The sequence below is a fragment of the Myotis yumanensis genome, unplaced genomic scaffold (assembly GCF_028538775.1).
Source record: "Myotis yumanensis isolate MYYU_CA2020_CCGP unplaced genomic scaffold, mMyoYum1.0.hap1 SCAF_3, whole genome shotgun sequence".
In the NCBI taxonomy this organism is placed as follows: domain Eukaryota; kingdom Metazoa; phylum Chordata; class Mammalia; order Chiroptera; family Vespertilionidae; genus Myotis; species Myotis yumanensis.
Genome location: NW_027223754.1, coordinates 69,233,187 through 69,252,998, shown reverse-complemented (window position 1 = coordinate 69,252,998; position 19,812 = coordinate 69,233,187).

Here is a 19,812-nt window from a genome sequence, read left to right as displayed (position 1 = left end):
CCACCTATTTCATTGTGCATAAATGTGATGTAAATGTTTAAATAGGGATTCTGCTTCTGGTTAGATATAAAAGGTCTCTCTATTCAACCCCTTAATCAGTCAATAACATAATCATATCTATTTTTAAAGGCAATTTCATTTATTGAATTACATATCATTTTTGCCTGCTAAATCCACTTTTTAAAAAAAAAATATCTTTATTAATTTCAGAGAGGAAGGGCAAGGGAGAGAGAGATAGAAACATAAATGATGAGAGAAAATCATTGATTGGCTGCCTCCTGCACACCCCCTACTGGGGATTGAGCCCACAACCTAGACATGTGCCCTGACTGGGAATCAAAACTTGACCTCCTGGTTCATAGGTCAATGCTCAACCACTGAGCCACACAGGCTGGGCAATCATATCTATTTTTAAAGTATAATCATAAACTCTACTCCTGCTTAAAGAGATACATGCCTCAGATACTTACCACTTTACAGAATTGAATTAAGCAAAAAAATTGTAGTTTGTCAACAAACATACCACCTCTTACTATATAATGATCCCAAACAAATGTGTTAGCAATAACATATCTATAGTGTAGTTTTTCTACAAGAATTTTAGCTTGTGGCATGTCTCATATTTAATTTATTTTATATCTGCATTTTAACACAGTTGAAATTTTGTAAATATTGATTACAGAAAGAGAAAAAAAACTCTAAAAAATGCAAGGAGGTATAAAAAATCAGGGTTTAATTTAAAGTTAAAAATTAAAACTAGATTTTCTTTTATGTTTCACAGATTATATTTAGTGGATTACCTAAATATTTGGTTCTTGTCCTCTCATTTCACCAGCATCCTCTCATGATCTACATAAAATACTTATATATTTTCTGGACAAAAGTTGACATAATTGGGATCCTTCTGACATCTAAACTGAGGCATCAGGGATTGAATTGCCCTATCCCATAGGTGGTTCCTCAAGCTCAGGCCTGAGGCATTGTTTCAGAGAAAAGCATGAATAGAGAGAGAATGCTTCATATTCTATATAAAAATAGAAGACTTGTCAACTAAGTTGTCATCTTGGCATCTTCCATGAATGCTGATATCACTTCTTAAACAGGGAGAATTATATATGGTGAAAAGATAAATTGCTCTAGAAGATAATTTCTATAAGCTCATGATAGGCTTGGGAATGTTATTTTTCACACATTTCTTGTTTAGTCACACAGTAAATGACCACTTACTGTCCTGATTAAGTTTGTGCTGAAGCTATTTGTGTAGCTCCAAAGTATGCAACCAAGACACAAGCAAGATTTGTGTTTAGTCCGGGGTGGGAGATGAGGGGGAGGGAGGGTAGAGATAAAAGTATAGAACATGTAAAAAAGATTATCTGTCCATAATTCTTAAATTTGGAGTGTACCAAGGTTGGAAGATGACAAAGAACCAATTTAGGACAGCTGGAAAAAAAGAAACCCTTAGAGTCCCTGTCTATTGTGATATCCCATGGTCTAAATTCTCTGATTCTGGTAAAGATTTATTAAAGCATATTGTAGAGAAACTACCAGCTGCCATGGACTTTGCATCTCTCAAGTGGCTTATATTGTATATTGTTCAGCATATTGAGATAAGCAGTGAACACTAATTGAAATTATCTTAATAATAACCACTGCTCAATGTTACGAAAATAAACAGAATCTAAAGCCAGCTGTCCCAACTGCACCTGATACTGTTAAACTTTTTGGATCACAACTGTTGGAGCAATAAACTCAGAAGAATGGAAAAACTCATGTTAGATTCTGCTTTCCGTTATCACCACTGTGCAGATGGTACATTTCCACTGTAGCCATTACTTACTTTGAAATTATACATATAAGAAGCCACTTTTGCCTTAGCCGTTTTTTCTCAGTGTTTAGAATATCGACCCTTTGGACTGAAGGGTCACGGGTTTGATTCTAGTCAAGGGAAGATACCTTGGTTGCGGGTTTGAGCCCACCCTGGTCAGGGCACTGCAGGAGAAAACCAATCAAAAATGTCTCTCACATAGATGTTCCTCTTTCTCTGTGTCTCCCCCTCCCTTCTAGTCTCTCTAAAATTCAATGGGAAAAACATGCTTGGGTGAAGATTAACCACAACAAAAAAGCCAATTTTTAATTAGCTCTATTTTAGGGTGAAATATTGATAGAATATTTAAAATAATTGTGAAGCATAAATAATCTCTGTTTTGTGAAACTGCCGTTTGAAATGCTCTGCTATTTTTAGATAGTTTCTTATTCTGTGAGTCAACTCTGTTATTTTTAGACAGTCCCTTATTCTGTAAATTAACTTTAGTTTTTAGCTTACTTGAATAATAGGGAAGATAAACTTAGCTGTCTGACCTAGTAATCTAGGGACTGATACCCCCATACTCTCACGCCAGGTGTTTTAGTTATTTGAATAGAACTGTGTTGTACTCAAGGTTACAGGCTTCCTGCAAGATACCAACTAAGCATACATGGGGCTCTTTGAAAATTTGCAGAGGGGACCAGAACCCCCATATTTGGCAGACAAAGAGCTGGAAAGATATAAAAGGAGAGGGCTTCCTCCATGTTTTTGCTCAGAATTTGAGAGATATATTTCTATGAGCTCGCCAGCGTAATAAAGACTCCTAATTAATTGGCTCACTAAGGCATCTTCTGTTAAGCTCACTGATTTACAATATAACACTTGTAACCAATTATTTGAACATTTACCAAATAAATATATCTGTTATAAGAGACAATTAACAAAACCTTATATTTTATTCCTTTTTAATCAATGTAGCACATTATTCTGTAACAAATAACAGGAAGACATTTATTAAACCTCAAGTATTTACCTTTTTATTATTAGTCAAAACATGACACAGAAAGAATTTATATTGTTGAGGTTAAATTCTAAGAGCCTCTGTTCAATTTGTGCTGAAAAACAATCTTAACAGCATGAGTACAAAAGAAGACAGGATTTTCAAGAACCAATTGAAAAAATCATCAGTTTTGTGTAGACTCTTCATAAAATAAAGTCACTGTAATATTATCTCTGAAATTATGAAAGGTACCCTATATGCTGAGGTCATTATGAGTGTATTTTGTTACTGTATAGCATATGACCCATGCTTGGACAAAAGCATTCAGCATCTTAAGTGATCAACATTAAGAATGTTTATCTTAAAAGTTTCCACTCTCTTATAAACTCTGACCTTGCACTTTGATACAATTTCTGGTTTTACGTTTCCCTATATGACATTTACAGATAAAATTGAATCATTAATTACCCTAAGCACTTTCTTTGCAACAAACTTACTTTGAATTTTCACAATATAGCTTTTTAAATGAAAATAAAGCTTCCCGGTTTTCTAAAATGTCTTTCTCCTCAATGCAAGGGATTAGAAGTTTGTATTCTCAGCTGCAAACTCCTGACAAGGCTATTACAGCTTTGTTTTTGCATCAGTCACAGCCTGTTACAAGTAAGAGGTTGTAAATTCTAGCTACTCTTTTTTTTTCCATTTTATTGTTCATAGGATCTAGTGAAATATAGAACTCTTTTCAATTCTACTCTGTTATTTCAGTTAAAATAACCAAATTCAACCTCCCACCCCCTTCCCAGAATATAATTGAGATATAGGAAGTCATTCTAAGAAACGCTGAGTATTTTTGTACAGGAATCAAATCAGTTTCTCGTTCTGCCCTCTCACCAAATGAAAGTCTTTATAATTTTGTTACTTGCATGGGAAATGTTCAGAGAGCACTACCAAGTATGAGGGTGCTGTTCTGTTTCCCTCTAGTTCTCTGACATCCTCTGTCCATTTGTTGCACTGTTACCATGGCATCTTCCTTTATCATACTTTGTTGAAGGACACATTAACTGAAAGAAAAAAAGATAAAAAACATATAAGCATTTTTCTGAAAGAAGTTTATTATAATATGTGCAGAAAAGACAACATATATATGTAAAAGTAGAGCTTCCAAACAGAAGTAAAAAATAAAGTGCCTGCATTTTTAGTATTCCAAGTATTGAAAATGTTTTCTTTAACCTCTGACTAAATAAAATACACTCCAAAAATATTTGAGAGATTTATATAATTTTTGAATAGACATGGCATTTTAACTAAAATATATGTCATGAAGCCAGTATGCATTTATAAAAAGTGCAAATATCAGATGACTTTGCTAAACACTTTCCTTATTTTAAATTTTGCGCTGTTATAAAGGATATGATTCCTACTTCTTGTGCTACCAGTTCAAAGTCTGTGTGCACGGCACTTCAAAAGGCCAAAACTCAAAACATCAGATTTTGAAGTAAGAAAAGGTTTATTAATCTAGAAGATGGCAACCAAGAAGGTAAGAGACTTAGTAGTTTCTAAAATCCATCTTAAGCAAGTACAGTATTCAGGCTTCTTTTATGTCAAGGAAAGAAAAAATGGAAAAGACTGTTTTTATAAAAACTTAATCTCTGAAGTGGCTCAGTTGGTTGAGTGTTGTGTTCCTGTGAACCAAAGGGTTGTGGTTCAATTCCCAGTCAGGGCACATACTAGGTTACTGGTTTGATCCCTGGTTGGGGAGCCTACAGACGGTATCCAATTGATGTTTCTCTTTCACATCAATGTTTCTCTTTCTTTCTCTTCCTCCTTTCCTCTCTCTAAGAATGTCCTTGGGTGAGGATAAAAACAAATAAAGAGCCCTGGATTGTTTTCTCAGTGGTTAGAGCATCAAACTATGCACCAAAGGGTTGTGGGTTCAATTCCTAGTCAAGGGCTGTACCTGGGTTGCAGGTTTGATCCCTGCCCTGGTCTGGGTGTGTGTCAGAGGCAACAAATCAATGAGTCTCTCTCACATTGATGCCTCTCTTTCTCTCCCTCTCCTTCCCTCCCTTCCACTCTCTCTAAAAAACCAATGGAAACATAAATAAATAAATAAACAAACAAACAAATAAATAATTAAATAAATAAATAATTACAAACAAAAAAAATTCAAGCCCCAAGCAGAATTCCTCTAATGATAAACATTCCTAAAGGCAACAAAAACAACTCAGGTATGAACAAGATAGAGTCAGAGAAACTGAGCATTTCACCCTGTTACACTTGAATAAAAACAAGAAGAATTTCTGGGACAAAGGAGGATTGTGTATCATTTAGAAATCATAAATAGCCAATAAGCAGAAATTTACCCCAAAATCTGATATCACCAAAGGAAACATTCAGTATTCTTTACTATATTCTCCTGAGTTTACAAAGACTTCTACAATTAACATTTAACAAAACTAATTTATTCAGAAAACTGAAGTTTTCCAGGAAATATTTGGTCATCAACACATCACACTGACTAATACGTGTAGAAAAAGATAAATATAGCTCAGGAAAAGCAGCATGAACATTGATTGACTAAACCCACTGGGAGCAAATCTTGAGATTATTCACAGTGGTATGCATTCATAATTATCAGTTCAGTATCCGAAGATTAAAAGAAATATATCAATTGCCAGAATTTTTGAGGAAAATAATCAAGTGACTTAATTAGATTTCAGTGATATGTATGATATTTGCATTAGTTGTTTAAAACTGTAATGTAGTAAAATTAGCTGTATATGTTTATGGAAAAATATTTAATACATTTTCTGTTTAGATCTAAAAGGTATAATTCTTGGCATTTTTTGAAAATTAAGATCTAGAATTGTTACCAGTAGAATGGTTGTTACGTGGGACTAGGGGAAGTGGGATTGTTTAATGTGTATGGAGTTTCAAATTGAAAGATGAAAAAGTGCTGGAGATCTGTTACATAACAATGTGAATATTTAACACTACTGAACTGTGCATATAATAATGGCAAACATGGTCAATTTTATATTATGTGGGTGTTTTTGTGTTGTTCTTCTTTTCTTTTATTTGTTTTAACACACACACGCACACACACACACATCCTGTTAATTTTATTGTACAGTGCAATTTCCATATACAGTTTGAATTATTGCCTAAACCAATTTGACCATACCTATATTTTTGCTTTTATGTTTTTGAAGTACATATATTAATACCTTAGAGCAGTGGTTCTCAACCTCTGGGTCGTGACCCCTTTGGCGGTCGCATGACCCTTTCACAAGGGTCACCTAAGACCATCCTGCATATCAGATATTTACATTATGATTCATAACAGTAGCAACATTACAGTTATGAAGTAGCAACGAAAATAATTTTATGGTTGGGTCACAACATGAGGAACTGTATTTAAAGGGTCAGAAAGCTGAGAATCACTACCTTAGAGCATTATAACATGAAACATATTTTGACAAAATACTTCTGGATCTTTATTGTTGAAAATTAAGATTGTAAAACTTTACACCCATCCTTGTGAGAGTCAAATTTCTGTTTTTCCAACTTATCATTCTCTCTCCATGGGAATATTTTTAACTTCATTATTCACTTTAGAACCCATTTAGATTTGTATTATCAGGAAGTTATGAGATATTACCTCTGATTCACTTATATATTCTCAAAACATTTAATAGTACAGGCTTAATAGGATTTAGATAAAAAGAGAATTCTGTTCATCTTTCTCAAAACTTTCTCCTAGACTATTTTATTTTACAAAATAACATTATGTTGTTTCCGTTATCCAAAAAAGGCCTAATTCTACTAACATTCAGACTATATTATTCCATATATAATATACAGATATAAGAACAGTCATGTCAAATACATGTTAAAATCATAGTATGCCATATTCTGACCATATTTTGCTCTTAATATTGGCCAATTATAAAATAAACATGATACAATTTGTTGATGTTTTCTTTTTTAAAAAAAATCTTTATTGTTGAAAGTATTACAGATGTCCCTGTTTTTGCCCCATCAACCTCTTCTAGCTCACAGCTTTCTCCCACCCCTCGTCACCTTCACCCCAGGTCTTTACCACACTGTTGTCTGTGTCCATGGGTTTTGCATATATGCACATAAGTGCTTTCATTAATCTCTTCCCACTCATCCATCTCCACCTTCCCTCTGAGATTCTACACTCTGTTCCATGCTTCTATATCTCTGGATCTATTTTTTTCATCATTTTTATTTTGTTCTTTAGATTTCATATATGACTGCAATCATGTGATACTTGTCTTTCTCTGGCTGGCTTGTTTTGCTGAGTATACTACTCTCAAGGTCTCTCCATGCTGTCCTCAAAGGGTAAGAGATTCTTCTTTTTTACTGCTGCATAGTATTATATGGTATAAATGTACCACAGCTTTTATTTCTGCTCACCTACTGATGAGCACTTGGACTCTTTAGAGATCTTATCTATTGTAAAGTAGCTCTGCTATGAACACAGGGGTGCATTATATTCTTTCTGATTGGTATTTAGGTTTCTTGGGATATTTCCTAAAAGTGGGATCATGGGTCAAATGGCAGTTTTACTTCCTCCTTTCCAATTTGGATGCCTTTTATTTCTTCTTCTTGTCTGATCATTATGGATAGGACTTCCAGTACTATGCCGAATAAGAGTGGTGAAAACACACATCCCTGTCTTGTTCCTGTTCTTAGGTGAAATGGTATTAGTCTTTTCTTTCCCCACTGAGTATGATGTTGGCTGTAAGTTTGTCATATATGGCTTTTACTATGTTGAAGTGTGATCTTTATTCCCATTTTTCTGGGAGTTTTTATCAAAAATGGTGTTGGATTTTCTCAAATACTTTTTATGTATCCATTGATATGATCATGTAATTTCGTCTTTCAATTTGTTCATATGCTATATCACATTCATTGATTTGTGACTATTGTACCAAACTTGCACCCTTGGAATAAATCCCTCTTGGTCATGCTGTATGATCTTTTTAATGAAAGTAATAATATTCACTTCATATGAATACCAGAATTTGAAGATAGTAAATTTGGGGTAGAGAATTTGTTTGAAGAAATAATGACAGGAAACTTTCCTAACATGGTGAAGAAAAAAGTCACACAAGTTCAGCTGGCACAGACAGCCACAAGCAAGAAGCACTAAAACAGTCTGCACTAAGACACATTATAATTAAAAAGCCAAAAAATAAATATAAAGAGAGAATCTTAAAAGCAGTAAGAAGAAAGCAATTTCTTACCTACAAAAGAGCTCCCACAAGGCTGTCAGAAACTATAACCTGAAGAAAATGGCACTAAGTATTCAAGGTAATGAAAAGCAAGTAACTGAAATCAAGATTATTATATCCAGCAAGGCTAGCGTTCAAAATAGATGGTGAAATAAAGAGCTTCCCAGACAAAAAGAGACTAAAAGAGCTTATCATCACCACACCAGCATTTCAAGAAATGCTAGAGGGACTGCTATAATGAGAACAAGAAATAGAGAGAGAGAAACATAGGTGTAAAGAATTAAAATGGCCATTAAATGGCCTATCAATAATAACTTTAAATGTAAATGAATTAAATACTTTTTAAAAAAATATATTTAATTGACTTTCCACAGAGAGGAAGGGAGAGAGATAGAGAGTTAGAAACATCGATGAGAGAGGAACATCGATCAGCTGCCTCCTGCACATCTCCTACTGGGGATGTGCCCGCAACCCAGGCACATGCCCTTGACCGGAATCAAACCTGGGACCCTTCAGTCTGCAAACCAATGCTCTATCCACTGAGCCAAACCGGTTTCAGCTAGATTAAATACTTTAATCAAAAGATATAGGGTAGCTAAATGGGTTCAAAAACATGACTCAAATATATGCTGTCTACAAGAGACCTACCTCAGTACAAAAGTCTCACACAGGTTGAGAGTAAAGGGATGGGAAAAATTTGTCAATGGAAATGGAAATGAAAAAGAGATGGGGTATCAATACTCACATCTCACAAAATAGACTTAAAATGGAGGCCATCACAAGAGACAACAAAGGTCACTACATAATACTAAATGGGTCCATACAGTAAGAGAATATAATGCTGGTTAATATATATACACTATATATATATATTCTACACTCTGTTCCATGCTTCTATATCTCTGGATCTATTTTGTTCATCATTTTATTTTGTTCTTTAGATTTCACATATGAGTTAAATCATATGATACTTGTCTTTTTCTGGCTGGCTTGTTTGCACTCATATGTGAAATCTAAAGAACAAAATAAAATGATGAACAAAATAGATCCAGAGATATAGAAGCATGGAACAGAGTGTAGAACCAAAAGCTGGTTCTTTGAAAAGATAAACAAGATTGATGAACTTTTAGCCAGACTCATCAATAAAATAAAAGAGAAGACCCAAATAAATAAAATAAAAAACAAAATAGGTGAAGTACCAACTAACACCACAGAAACACAAAGAATTGTAAGAAAATACTGTGAACAACTATATGCCAACAAACTGGACAATGTAGATTAAAGGGGCAAATTCCTAGAAAAATACCATCTCTCAAAACTAAATCAGGAAGAATTAGAAATCCTGAAAAGGCCAATAACAACTGATGAAATTGAAGCAGTAATAAAAAAAACCTCCTGCAAACAAAAGCCCTGGCCAGGATGCCTTCACAGAGGAATTTTACCAAATATTCAAAGAACTAACACCTCTCATTCTCAAAGTATTATAAAAAAATACAAGAAGAAGGAACACTTTCAAGCTCTTTTTATGAAGCCAGCATTATTGTATTCTAAAACCAAATAAAGACAATACAAAGAAAGAGATTTACAGGCTAATATCCCTGATGAACATAGATGCTAAAATCCTCAACACAATATTAGCAAATTGGATCCAGTAATGTATTAAAAAGATAATACACCATGACCAAGTGGGATTTATTCCAGAAATGCAAGGCTTGTACAATATTTGCAAATCAATAAACATGACACATCACATAAACAAATTATTGATGTTTTCTTAACAATCCCAATCCAATTAAATCCCAATAATTGTCTATATTTTTTGTAAATTCTTTAAAAGCTCATGAACAATTGCAGAATTTTTATTAAAGTGTCTATAAGTAAAACCTCAATTTCTTGGGAAAGAATACTATAAAAAACAAAAAAATAAATGTAAATAAATGAATATACCCAATCTATTATCACAAAATAAGATTGGCCTACCCAGTAAATTTAATTCATACAAAGTCATAACACTAGTATGGAATGTGGAGAAAACTTTTTTTATGTTGTCAATATATGCTAAAATTCATAATTGACCCCTAATACAGAAACTGATTTAAATTGATAGTTATTATAATCTTTCTAATGTCTCAAATATCACCTGCTACAAAATATAATTTAAATAATAATTCAATATAGTAAGATTAAAATAATACACAGAGCTAATTTATTCAGAAAATAATATTTTGAAGTTTTATTATTATTGTAATTGCTTTATCATTCATTTTACCTGCATAAATATTGACTTCATATTGTCTTTATAGACATAAATGCATAGAACCTATCCACTTCTCCTGTGTTTAAACAGACTTATGAATACTAGGATATATATATAGTGTAGGCCCCATGCATGAAATTGCTGCACTGGGACAGAGGTTATCCCTCAGCGCAGCCTTCACCCTCTCTAATCTGGGACCCTCGGGGGATGTTCGATTGCTGGTTTAGGCCCAATCCCTGTGGAATCGGGCCTAAACATGCAGTCAGACATCCCTCTCACAATCCAAGACTGCTGGCTCCCAACCGCACGCCTGCTTGCCTGCCTGATTGCCCCTAACCACTTCTTCCTGCCAGCCTTATCACCCCTAACCACTCCCCTGCCAGCCTATTTAATGCCTAACTGCTCCACTGCCAGCCCAATCGCCCACAACTGCCCTCCCCTGCCGGCCTGGTCACCCCTAACTGCCCTCTCCTGCAGGCCTGGTTGCCCCCACTGCCCTCCCCTGTGGGCCTGGTTGCTCCCAACTGCCCTCCCCTGCTGGCCTGGTTGCCCCTAACTGCCCTCCACTGCAGGCCTGATCACCCTCAACTGCCCTCTCCAGACGGCCATCTTGTGCAAGGGTGTGACAGTCCATTTGCATATTACCTCTTTAGTATATAGGATATATTTTTATATATATGTATAATCTTTAATAAAAACATTAAAATCTGAAATGGGTCTCTTTTATTCATAAAATTCTATAATTTCTTTTTTTTCTTTTTGAGTATTGGAATAAAATATGAAATTTCATATTTGTCTTTTTCTCTTTAATACAGGAGAGTTTTTAAAAAGTCTAAAAGAATGCATTACTATAGTATTTAGTTTCCTGTACAGAATTTTTCTCTATAGTTCTTTCTCATCATATTTACAACTTCTACAGTTTTGATTTATTTATTTCTAGTTGTTAGTGAAGGATGCAATACTCTACTTATAGGGAAGGTTGTATTTGTATTCCTCCTAATGAAAAATACTCTATCTTTCATTATATTAGCTTTCCAATCTGAATAGAAAAATTGTAAACTAATCTAGGCATTTTTTAAAATTATATCTTCTGATAGTCATTAAGTATTGCATTTATTCTTATCAACCTCAGCAAACAGAGAACAATCAGCATCATTAAGACTGCATCTACAATCTTGTGGTCTATTCAATTTATGATACATGGAAATATAGATATTTGAAAAGTGAAGAAAACTGTCATTTGCAAAGATCCATTTAAAAATAACTTGTTTGCCTAAGCAGTTGAATGTGGAAAAGTCTGTTATAGAACAGCAAATCAATCTCCCTTTTTCTCTGATAAAATTTGAAATAAAATATTATGAAATGTTTAATTTTATTCTGTTTTCTGTATATATTAATAATTCAGTATAGTCAAATCATGTAATGTGGAAGTAATGAATTCAAAACATAATTGTTAATCATTTTGATGTATAAGTGACAAGGTTCTCAGCTGTTGTGCTCTGCTGATAGAGATGGTAGTTTCCCTTTTACTCTTCACCTGTCATGGCAGCAATTTAATAGACCAACTCCTCCCACCTTCACCAACCAAAGCTTAACATCATTCCCTAATTTTTTTTTTAGTCACCTTTACTGAACCAGATCAGATCCTTTTTCTATTTTTGTCCATGTTCTTGAAGCATTGCTGACCTTAACTTTTATAGGTTGTAAACAACAACTGCAAAAGATACCTGTAAAATTAATCTGTCAATCAATAAGTACTCACTAAATGATTGTTCTGTTTTTAGAACTGTGCTAAAAATATAATTAAAATAATTCTGCTATATCAATCATCATTAAAAATAATATTATGTAAAAGACACAACTAAGCACTTTTTGTGAGCAATGAGCATGTCTCAAAAACATAACAGAGAAAATCATTGCATTTTTTTTAGATCCCTGTGGGGGGGAAAAAATCTAATTTTTCCTTTAGCTAATAACTAAATTTAAGTTAATAATTGTGTCAGGAGAATGTTGAAGTGATTAATTGTTTAACTGAATAAGGTAAAATCAGAATTTAAATGAGAATTAAATGCAGGTAGATTCTGTTAATATACACTATTAATAATTGATCATATAACATGGTAATGTTTACAATTGTATCATGGTTATCTATTGCTCTGAAACAAATCAGCTAACCCTTTTCGGCTTAAAGAAATATTTATTTGCCCTGACCAGTTAGGCTCAGTGGATAGAGCATCAACCTGCAGACTCAAGGGTCCCAGGTTCAATTCCAGTCAAGGGCATGTACCTTAGTTGCGGGCACATCCCCAGTAGGGGGTGTGCAGGAGGCAGCTGATCGATGTTTCTCTCTCATCGATGTTTCTAACTCTCTATCCCTCTCCCTTCCTCTCTGTAAAAAATTAATAAAATTTAAAAAAAAGAAAGAAAAGAAATATTTATTTGCCCATGAATCTGCAATTTGGGCAGTTGCCATTTAGACAACTCTTTTTTTCACACAACATTTGCTGTAACAGCACAACTGGGTCTTCAGAATGCACCTTTAAGATGGTTCACTCCCATAGGTAGAAAGTTACTGGCTCTTTCTCTTCATATGAAGTTCTTTTTCGGGTCATTTGCTCTTCCTCACAGCTGGATTTCAAGAGCAAGCTTCAAAAATGACAGAAGATAGAAAATGGCAATTCCTTATGGTCTAAACTTATGAACTTGCCTAGAGTCACCAATACTTTATTCAATTGGTCAAGCAGTTACAAAGTCCAGATTTAAGAGAAGGGAACATAGACCTCACTATCAATGAGATGGGCATAAAAAAAAGGGTGATGCCTCAAATTTCCAATTTGATTTTGTCATCAACAAATATCTCTTGACAAACACATTAAGTTCTAGTATAGTAGTGATGATCCTTTGTCAACAAATATATTATGAAATATATTGCTGAGATATTCTCAAATATAATAGGAATGTAGTTCCCATCAATTAGGTTGGTGACACTAGATTTTGTTTGCTTGGCAAGCTACTTTGCCAGTGAATTAATGCTGACCCAAAATAAATTAAGTAGATTCTGTCTTCTAGAAATTTGGAACTGGGTCTGAGAGATAGTCAATCACCTTTGAAAATGGATTGACTTTAGATATGTGAACAAAAATTTTGCAGAGACTATTTCAGGCTATGTGCACACAGAAAAAATGAAATTAACTTAAAGAGGAAGAAAGCAATGAATCAAATAGGATCAAAGAAAAAAAGTGTAAATGAGAAGCAGATTTTCCAGACACTTGATTGGTGACTATTCCCAGATTTTATTCCCTCAGTCATTAATGCAGTAATTCATATTTACTTAATTTTCACCCAAGGCCAGGCTCTTGTTATACCTTCATAAACACAATAGCCCTACCTCTGGGAAATTTGCATGACAATGACATAAATCAACAGCAAGATCTATATATATAAAAGCCTAAGCGACTGTTATGACTGAATGACCGGAACGACTAGTCGACCAGTTGCTATGATGTGCCCTGACCATCATTGGGCAGATGCTCAATGCAGGAGCTGTCCCCTGGTGGTTAGTGCGCTCCCACAGCCAACCTCCCATAACCCCTCCTCCCAGCCAGCTGGCCCTCCCTCCGATAGGCCTCGATCATTGGCCAGGCTAAGGGACCCCACCCATGCACAAATTTGTATACTGGGCCTCTAGTAAATATATAAACCGTGGATTAAAAAGGGGCCCTGTTTCTTATGTTGACAAAACAAACATGACATTTTTATATAAGAGAAGCTTTTGGATTGAATGTAGGTTTTTTAGATAGGGTTTTCAGAAATGGCCTTAATTTCTTGGTTAGTAACATATTCTACACGGATGTACTGTTCACTTAATAATCATAAATCTTCATTATAACTTCTTAATAAAATTGGCCGTAACTTTATGTAATGCAGATCAGAAGTAATTACAATGATTCAATTCAAGCAAAGAACTGATAAGATTAAAATGAGGCTTTACTCCCAAAGTTCCCCTACTATGTATGACAAAGGAATATAATTTTCCCTTCTCCCACCATTTTTTTTAAATTAAAAAGATTCTTTCAGAGCAAAAAATTAGTTTTTAAGAGCTAAGAGTGAGGGTATGTGGATCACAGGCCATCTGTGTTTGCTAGTCATCTTTACCCAAAGGAAAAGTGAGCTTTCTTATACCTTCTAGACTGAAAAGTATTTTCACAATTTGAAGAACATTGCCTTTTGTTAGGCCCCTACTATCCCACAAAAATTGGGAGAAACAATGCTGTCTACCTTGAAGATTACATTTCAAAGGAATGGCTCCCAGTTTCCAGAGAAAAAGCATCCCTGCTGTGTAAATCTGACAAGAAGAATTTTAAAAGATTTACATCTGAGAGAGAAGAGAAATAATTCGCAATTACTAGTTTTCTAAAGTAAATGCTCAAAGCAAAAGGAGGTCAGACATTTCTGTTTAGATCCAGTGAATTATGTTAAGAACAGAGGCTAGGCCAGAGGTCAGAGGCAGGAAGAAGTTTATCTAGCAGATGATTAAGCTCAGGGAATAATTAGGGCTTCATGGATACATGGATCTGGGGGAGACAGAGAAAGATGTACTATAATGGGTATTTATTATAGATATTATACATATATAACATATATCTCGATACAGAACAAATAGTTCAGTATAGCATTATCTATTGCAGTGGTCGGCAAACTGTGGCTAGCGAGCCACATGCTGCTCTTTGGCCCCTTGAGTGTGGCTCTTCCACAAAATACCGACTTCTGCGCATGGGCCACGAAGTTTCAATTGAACTGTACGTGCATGCCCGCACGTGGTATTTTGTGGAAGAGCCACACTCAAGGGGCCAAAGAGCCGCATGTGGCTCGCGAGCCACAGTTTGCCAACCACTGATCTATTGTAATCCAGCATACATATATGAGCATCATTGAGTATATATGTAGATACACCCATATATATAAAGAGCCAGGGGCCGTCACAACCGAAACAACCGAATGGATGACCGAACAGCCTGAGTGGGGAGACAAGGCCAGCAGGGGGGTTAGTGAGGGACAACCAAATGACTGAACAGCAGGCTGCATGGGGTGACCAGGCCAGCAGGGGGGTTAGTGAGGGATGACCAAATGACTGAATAGCAGGTTGCGAGGGACGACCAGGCAGGAGAGGAGGACAGTGAGGGGTGACCAGGCCAGCAGACAGGGGCAGTGAGGGGCAACCAGGCCCGCAGGGACATTAGTGAGGGGCAACCAGGCCGGCAGAAGGGGGAAGTTAGGAGTTATCAGGTCAGCAGGCAGAGGCAGTTAAGGGTGATCAGGCTGGCAGTGGGGGGAAGTTAGGGGTGATCAGGCAGGCAGGCAGGTGAGCAGTTAGGAGTCAGTGGTCCCAGATTGTAGAGGGTGAAGGCTGCGCTGAGGGGACCCCCCCCCCATGCACTAATTTCATGCACTGAGCCTCTAGTCTCTCTCTCTATATATATATGTATAATCCTAAGTGAACTAATTATTCCTTGACCTTCCCAAACAAGTCTGTGCATGAGCAGACCCCCAGGTGTTTACTGGAATCCTCATGGAATCCTTAATCTTTTGGTGTCCTCGCTTAAAAGACACTACAAACACATGTATCCTCCCTAGTGGTTGTATCTAAAAGATAAACTTTGCCGAAACCGGTTTGGCTCGCTGGATAGAGCATCGGCTTGCGGACTGAAAGGTCCCAGGTTCGATTCCGGTCAAGGGTATGTACCTGGGTTGCGGGCACATCCCCAATAGGAGATGTGCAGGAGGCAGCTGATCGATGTTTCTCTCTCATCGATGTTTCTAACTCTCTATCTCTCTTCCTTCCCCTCTGTAAAAAATCAATAAATATATTTTAAAAAAAAAATAAATAAATAAATAAATGAAAGATAAACTTTATCTCAAACTGCTGCTACAATAGAAGCCTAACAAGGCAGGCAATAGAGGCTGCCTGGTTTCTTTAGCCAGGCAGTCCCTTAGCCCTTTTCTTTCATAACAAAAGTTATGTTGGAGTAATCCATTTGTAGCAAGCTGAGAGTTAGAGGCAAGTCTCTGGGCTATTTGGGAATATTCTGAGTAGGGTGAGCCCTGTGTTAAGGAGTCTCTCAGACTCTCATGGAAGTTAAGAATGAAGAAAAGATGGTTAGTCAGTCTCAAGATTAGTCAAATGTTTAGTCAGTGTCAAGATTAATTTCCTCTTGGGAAGTTCCCTTTTTAAAAGAATCATTTTCCTTTTGGTTCAGTATATGGTTCATTTTGTTTTAAATACATATTATCCTCCTGGCAAAAGCATATGTGGGCATCATAGGTTTCAAGAAAATCTCTCCCTATTGATACCCTGAATGGCAAGCTGGGACTCTCCTCACACGTTCTTTTCTCACAAAGCTTGAAGAATAAATTCACAGACTAAAAGATTTTAAGCAAAAGTTTGGGAGTTTATTGCAAGCATATGCAAATTCCTCCTGGGGTGGGGTCCCCAAATTGGGAAAAACCTGCTCTCTCAGTGAGTGTCTTTGTCTTCAGGTTTATAAATGCTGGCAGCTCTTTGTCTGTTCATGCCACTTTCTAATTGGACCCTTCCTTAATTTATGTCCCCTGTGCTTTCCTAATTGGCCACTTTTCCCCTCTTTCCTGTATGGTATCAGTTTCAAAGTTTCAAACCTCACCCGGTGCCCCCCCCCTTCTTCTTCCCCTTATCTTGTAACATTCTTGAAAACATTCTGGTGGCTTGGAGCTATCTCTGCCCGTCACATATGCATTCCTCTCTTATGGACCCCCTTTCCCTAACTGCCTCTCCTGTCTCCAAATTCCTTTCACTATCAGGTAAGTTGGGGCTGATTTGACCAGTAAAAATATATGTTGCCTTGTAACTTTCCTTAGTTGAAAGGGACAGGTTGTGATTTTAAAACAGTCATTGGTTGGGAAGGTACCCCTACATTTGCACAAAAGCTTTACTCTGAGGTAGGGAAAGTTAGTTGGGTAGGGATTACGAAGGGATAAAGTAACCCCAGTATTTACAATAGCCTTAGTAACTTTCCCTTTCATGATAATTTCAATTTCTCATAAAGTATTAGTAAGGAGAAGGGGAAATACCTTCTCATAGTCCTCAGAGCAGCCCTATGTTTACTTCTGTTTTAAAACTAAAATCCCATTTTAGTTTTCTACAATCTTTCTTATGGTGACCTGGATTTTTACAGTAAAAACAGCCTCCTACTAGTTTACAATTTCAGCCTCCTATTTAGTAATTCTGTTGCCTAACTCTCAGAAAATAGTAGGCGTATTAATTGGAATAGGTCACAATAGCTACTACATATTCTAACAGTTAATATTTTTGTGAATTCATCAGGGTCCCAGATAAAGTCAGGTTCCTCTCTAGATGAGACCAATGTTTTTTTCCAAGGGAGTTGTTAGATTTCCTATTCTCATTTTCCCTTAAGTCAGTGAAATGGAGGAGACAGAAGGAGAAGGAAGAAAGGAGGGGAAAGGGCAAGTCTAGAAGGAAGTTCAGAAAACAAAGGACATAGTGTAAGAAATATAGAAGGGGGAAAATGGGGTGTAGGCATTTCCTAGCTTCAGAATAGTTCAGAGACAGTCTCTAAAATGTCTTAATTTATTTTTAAAAAAGAATTTATCTATGCTTCTCCTTAGGAGCTTCTAATTTCCAAATCAAGATATGCTTCACATTCATTTAGTTTAATTTCAGAGCCAGCATTTTTCTAATTTTTCATGCAAAATATTAATTTATGTTTCCAAAGACAACTGCATTTTGGCTATTTTTAAGTTGATGTTTTCTAGTTAAATCTTTCTATTTCTGTAAAGCACTTGCAAGTAAAGGCTTCCTATCAAGACTATTAAATGAAGGCTGGGGTTTGGAAGTTTCCGGCACACTTTCCCATGTTAATTTTAGGGTTGTGTAGGTTTTTTGTTGTTGTTGTTGTTTCTGTTTGTTTGTTTTTTCATATCTGCAGAGTCTGAGGACATTTTCTAGGGATATTATGTAGTAGGTCAAAGTGTGCCACATATGAGTTGAGCTCCATGAGGCTCTCATTCAATTCCTTGAGTTGCAGTCAACCCTCTTAGGTGTCTCAGTTTCTCTCCTGGTTGTATAAAACAACTGCAAGGGCTCGGGATGTTGGCAGACCAAGCCTTATGGGAGTCCCCTGGATGAGCCTGTGAGCTTCCTTACAGTTGAGTTAGAACTTCCCTAGGGGGCTCCTGTCCATCATAAGGAATGACCTCTGATTCCTCTACAAAGGTTCTTAGTCACCTCAGAATACCTGAGATTCAGGCTAGAGGGAGGATGTGCCTCTTTATCTTCAGAGCTGAATGAGTTCAGCTCTCACTTAGGTGAAGGCTTTTTTGCTCAGACTCTCAGAAAGCAACTGTAATTAAAAAAAACTGAAATCAAAGCCAGTCACCCATTTTTTTTCCTTCTGTCTCACCTTAGCATGGGTTCTGTTAACCTTAGTTCCACCTTGAGGACTTAAAAATACAGTTCAAATAAAGTTATACCCTCTACCAAAATCAAGGCAAGGTTCTGGGTCCAAGAGACAAGTCACGCAAGTTCACCCAGTGGGCAGGGAACTGGTGGGCTCAGTGGACCGTTTGCTCATCATAGCACCAGGTCCGGGTCTGTGGGGTGTTCCTGGGTGAGTGGGATTCTGCCAACTACATCAAGTAATGTTAACATAAGAAGTATTCAAACTGTAAAGAATTTTTTTATGTTTATTTGAGTCAGACTGTTGACAATTGCTGGGAAGCAAAAAATCTCAAAGGATTGAGATAATGCTCCAGAGAATAGCAGTTTTGCATCTTGCTTTATATATCACAATCAGAAGAGATGTAAATGGGTTACATGAAATCCACTGGTGGTAGAAAGGGAGGTGGGAGAAAGCAAAGTGGGGAAACCTCTGGGATTGGATAAAAAGTTAAATGATAGACACATATTCTTTTACTTAGGTGGGTGTAGGATAGTTAACAGTTAACTCAATAACAATAAGGGTATCTGTGGTCTTCGCAGTGTGGTGCCTGTGCTTTGAGGGGTCCAGGAAAAAGAAAATTACTTTGATGTTTCAATGATAATATCATAAATGCAAAAAGACAATAGGCTCAGTTAAGGTAAAGATTGACCTTTGTCAGGGAAGATACCAGCCTAGGACATGACAACTCACCATAAACTGCTTTTTAACTTAAAAAGTTTCAATTTGAGACCATTCTTTGTGGTAACTTTAGGTCTCTGAGTTTGCAAGCCTGCCACACAGGCCTTCCCCGAACTAATCAGGTTAGTATGTGGTCCCTTTTCATTCATAATGGTGATGGAAGAAAAACTTTACTTAGGGTGATGAACATACTATATAATACACAGATGATGTATTATAGATTTGTACACCTGAAACATATAATTTTGTTAACCAATATCACCCCAATAATTTCAATCAAAAATTTTCAGCTTCTCTACCACATCAGAGATTCAATG